This window comes from Tenrec ecaudatus, chromosome 14 (genome assembly GCF_050624435.1).
Source record: "Tenrec ecaudatus isolate mTenEca1 chromosome 14, mTenEca1.hap1, whole genome shotgun sequence".
Lineage (NCBI taxonomy): Eukaryota > Metazoa > Chordata > Mammalia > Afrosoricida > Tenrecidae > Tenrec > Tenrec ecaudatus.
Genome location: NC_134543.1, coordinates 88,988,794 through 88,994,231, shown reverse-complemented (window position 1 = coordinate 88,994,231; position 5,438 = coordinate 88,988,794).

The following is a 5,438-nucleotide window of genomic DNA, read 5'->3' as shown; positions in this document are numbered from 1 at the left end:
TGTTTATCGGCCATGTTGGCACAATAAACTAACTACCTCACACGGGATTGAGGTCACAGGGCATCTGCATGGGAACCCAGAGTCCTAATTAGAGGGACTTAGTAGGACTTTCAACAGTAATATATGGCCAAAGTAGGAAAGTTGTATTCAGACCAGAAGGTAAAGGAAAGCAATTCAGATTATTCACAACTCCTAAAATATGCGTGCCCTGGCTATAGTCATTGGAGCCCATAACTCTTAAAATTTTCTGCAGATAAAGATATTTTCACTAACTTTTTGGTTGGCATATAGTAACCATTGAACCTTTCGTATCCCTAAATGCCCCTGAGTAAGATCATATTATCTCATCTCCGTGGTTCAAGCTCTCTGGCATTTTACTGTGTTTCAAACCTCTCTGGATCCTTGGCTTTAGCCTTGGTTATTATGTAAGTATTTGTGATTCTTACTCATTCTTTTAATCATTCATCACATGCAAATTTAATCTCATGCCTTTGGGTCAAACACTTCTGCTCCTGCTACACGGTAGGGTGCTCCTAACAGGTGAGATGGGTTGAGTGAAGAAGGAGGCTGGATCATAAAAAGTAAATGGCTGGGGAAACAAACAAAAAAAAAAGGGAGCACAGACTCCCCTGACATGGAACTTAAATGAAACAGCAAGAGAAGCTCAATAATAATGTTAAAAATGTATCCCAAGGTTTGTCGTTAAATATATACAACACACACACACTACTAATCCTGCATGACCAAAGGCATCTTCCATATAACTATTGCTCATGAATCTCCCTAAAAATTATCTGGTCTATTTTGCTGGTTTACAATCAAGAAAACAGTGGTTCAGTGAGAGACACATAAGTGGCTAGAGAAAAAGAATCTAGAATTGCTAGCCCCAATATGGATTCATATTCTACACACTAGAAAAATAATAATATGGAAATAAAGTAGCTAAATTCCAGATGTGTTGACACAGTGAGCTTTATGTTAGCTTGACAAGAGTAAAGTCAGTAATTTAAATCAATAAGCCTCTCTGCGGGAGAAAAATGAGTCTGCCACTGGAAAGATGTAGACTCAGAAACCCAACGGAGTGGTTTTACTCTGCCATATAATGTCACTAGAACCTAATGGCAGTGAGTTTGGGGGTTTGGGTGTAGATCTATTGGATAGTAGTTACTAGTTACATATGGTAATTAATTACAATTAAACATCTTCAATTATACTAGTCACACTTGCAGTGTTCAGTAGCCACCCCTAGCTATTCGTTCTGTATCATATAGTTGCTTTGGAACATTTCCTATCCTAAAAATCCTTTAGTGGTTAAAAAGCAAACAAAACTAATTTCCTTTACAAAATACTTCCTCAGTAACTCTTGTTCATAACACCTTTCACTTCTGCAAGTCAGAAAACTTAAGATTTAATTAGGAATGAAAAGTTTCCCTTCACAATCAATTAGCCACAATATATACCTCATAGAAGTTCCAGGAGTTCTTTGTTTGCAAAGACAAGTGTCCATTGGGACATTCTAAGGAAGCTTTACAGCGAAGACACTGTTTGGTGTAAGCCCTGAGCATTGGAAGGGGTTCAGTAAACTGAGAAGTTCAACAGGTTGAGAAGGTATACCCCGGACCTTATGTAGAGCAAATCTCTTGCCATTAATCACCATTCTTCAATGGTGTCTTTTAAAATAGCTGCTATTTCCTTAAATCTATGAAAGGGCTTAAATATTCCTAGAAAATTTTCTTTGCCTTTTCGTTCCATTTTTTCTATGAACAGTTTAAAACTGAAGTTATAAGTTTAAAGATGATAAGCACTATTTCTTCTATTTCCTTTAATTAAAAAATGATTTAAATAGTAAAGATTTCTTGCTTGATTGGTAGTACTCCATCATATCCCACATTTCCTGTTTCACAAATCTACCTATTTTCAATTCTACTTTCCCATGAAGACCAGCATGGACAAAGTTTCCACATTTAAAACAGAATTAACTCAATAATTCTCAACCACAAGAGAAGGCTTGATATTTTTGCTATATATTTCTAGCTGATTAATAGGGAAACCTCACCTCAAGGTTTATGTTGGCCTTTGTTTTAACTTCACAAAGTCATAGAAATTATCAAATTATCAAACAAGCAAGCATATAAAGGGACAGGCACAGAGAGAGAGCAGTTTAAAACAATGGCACAGCAGGTTAACTTTTATACAGGTTCTATTCCCCAGACTTCATAATATAATTGATAGTTAATTTTCATGCTCTTCCTTAATGCATTGAAAAAACATGAGACATTCTTTTACTAGACTATACATGTGTGTGAAATAGTTAGTGCTGGAATTTTAGACCTGGAACTTTAGACCTTTCTGTATTTACAAAATACGTTAATATAAATGATCCTAAGAATTAATTTTTAGGAAGGATATATCAGACAGCAGAATGATTTTATATTTTTGGTGATGAATCTCACACATAAAAAACTAGCAACTTTCCCCAAAACACAGATCTAGTTAAGTAAGAACTGAAATTCATATTCTGCTTCCAAATTCAGTTTTATTTATACTCTATCATAAAGCTATGGTTATTTCCCCCACAATCTAAAAAAATTTCTCACTCAAACTTAAAACACGAATTGGATTTTCTACATAAGAATATTCCATTCTACACCCATTCTACCCAAGGGCATAATTGATTCAGTCAAGTTTTCATAGCTATTCCTGGCAGAACCAAGATTTAAACCTACATTATTAATACAGATTTGGGGAAATAACCAATGGCTCAAATGGAAAAGAACTAAAACATACAAAGCTGTTGATGCTAGTAAGATAATTAGTGAAGTTGGGAGGCCATTTATTGATAAAGAAGCAATGATAAATAACAAGCAAGAAAATCAGTACTGGATTTGAAAATGTAGGAGTCATTCAAAGTTTGAAGTCATGAAAAGAAATATTTGCTTGTAGGACAACATGTAAAGGCACCAAAGAGAGTTAAAAGAGGAGCTATACATACATGGCCAAAAAAAGAAGCACAAATTCATGGCTTGGTTACTAACCAGTTGTGTGATTATGCACATCTACAAGCAGGCTAGGTGGAAGGAAGATGTGACAGTCTGATTTCATGAGGATTTGTTGGCTGGGAAACCCTATCACTAAAGAATTCGGTTTGCTCCGAAAGTTTTGCTACCATTAAAATGTTTAACTTAATGTATTCTTTTTAAATTTAATTTTTCTATTGTGAATTAGGTGAACATTTACAGATTTCAGTGATATATAAAGCAATTATTGCACATTTTGTTTGAACTCGTCATTACAAACTTCCAGATTTGGAAGCAAGATGTTAAAGTTATAGAATCACTGTAACCTTAAGGTTGTCCCCAATTTTAAGATCTTTCATCCCTCTTCATTTCCTCCATACATCAGGTTCTATAGACTTCATTTCCTATAGTGATAGCACATAACCTCATCAAACAGCATCAGCTTGACTGCTGTCCCCTGGAGAGCACTGGCTCTTTTGTGACATTCCATTTTCCTGTATAGCAAACAAATAGGTGAATTAAAAATTCTTAGTATTGAGATCTGTGCATTTCTGAATGACTCCACAGAAGGATTCCTACTGATGTTTCCCAAAGTTTCTGATACCTGTTTCCTAAAGCATTTTTATAGTTGCTTGGAAAACTTTTATTCATCATTTCACTGTTCATAGAGTTCTCTTATCTCATGCACTTTGGTACACAAAATGCATTCTATTACTTTCCCACTTTTCCTCCAAAGTTTTCGGACCCTGAATTACTGAAATTTTCATTTCTCATTTACTGTTTCCCCTTTCTCACCATTCATTATCACCATAAAATTTTAATTCACTTTCTACTCTTTTAATGCGGCTGTTCTCATAACACACCAGACATGTCTCAGCACTAAATCAAAGTCTTTCAGTTTTTACCTTGTTAATCTTTCTCTAGCATATGTGACAGCCACACCCAATTCTCCCCCCTCCCCGCCTTTCTTCCTTTTCTTCATTGCAACACATGGAAACTGAGTTTGCAATTGGTAAGCAATGTGTAAAAGAGGTAAAAGTAACACGATAATTATGAAAATAAATCAGTCACTAACTCATTGCTATTGAGGTGATTTCAACTCATGGTGACTCATCAGGAGAGAATATCGGATGTACATCTTCACAGATCTGACTGCCCCCCTCTCTTTATGGAGGACTGAACTACTGACCTTTTGGTTTGCCAGCAAACCTGTATTTGTTTTCTCTGGCCATGTGTAGCTCCTTTTTGAAGTTTATTACCAAATAAATTATTTACATGTTAGCCTTTAAGCAGATATTTCTCGTGCCTTCAAATTTTAGATGATTCTTAAGCTTTCATCTTCAGTGCTGATCTTTCTTTTGTGTCATTTGTAACAATCACACCTTTATCAATAACTCTTATTTTTGCTTCAATCTTTATTGTCACGAAATGTTTGGTATATGTGCATTTTCCTCAATGACAACAGTATCTCCTTCCCAAAATTTTTAGTAATGATCTGTGGGTCTTGATTCTGGTAGTCAGAGCTGTGAAATCAAATATGCCTGTGTACAGAATGTGTGTAGGATGGAAGAGTTTTCTCTGTAAAATGCAGTTCTTATTTTTAAAAAACGTTTTATTAGGGGCTCATACAACTCTTATCACAATCCATACAGAAATCAATTATGTAAAGCACATCTGTACATTCTTTGCCCTCATAATTTTCGAGGCATTTGCTCTCCACTTAAGTCCTTGGCATCAGGTCCTCTTTTGTTCCCCTCCCTCCCTGCTCCTCCTCCCTCATATGCCCTTGATAATTTATAAATTATTATTTTGTCATATCTTGCTCTGTCTGATGTCTCCCTTCACCCCCCTTTCTGTTGTCCATCCTCCAGGGAGAAGGTCACATGTAGATCCTTGTAATTGTTTCCCTCTTTCCAACCCACCCTCCATCTACACTCCCAGAATCTCCACTCACACCCCTGGTCCTGAAGGGATCATCCGCCCTGGATTCCCTGTGCCACCAGCTCCTATCTGTACCAGTGTACATCCTTTGTTATAGCCAGACTTGTAAGGCTGAATTTGGATCATGATAGTGGGGGGTCGGGTGGTGGAGAGGAAGCATTTAGGAACTAGAGGAAAATTGTATTTTTCATCGGTGCTATATCGCATCTTGACTGACTCATTTCCTCCCCTAGACCCCTCAAAATGCAGTTCTTATTTTGAGTTTGTAATCCTATTTCAGATCATGAGAAAATAACCCTAATTACATATAGAGAAAAATTATCCTGGATTTGGAATCAAAAGACCCGAATTCTGGTTCTTAGCCAACTAATATATGTTTGGATAATTCATTAGTACTTAACTTGAAATTCCTCTTCTACAAATGAAAATAATTCTATTAATTGACACATCTTCACTAAAGGGTAATCACTGAGACCAATC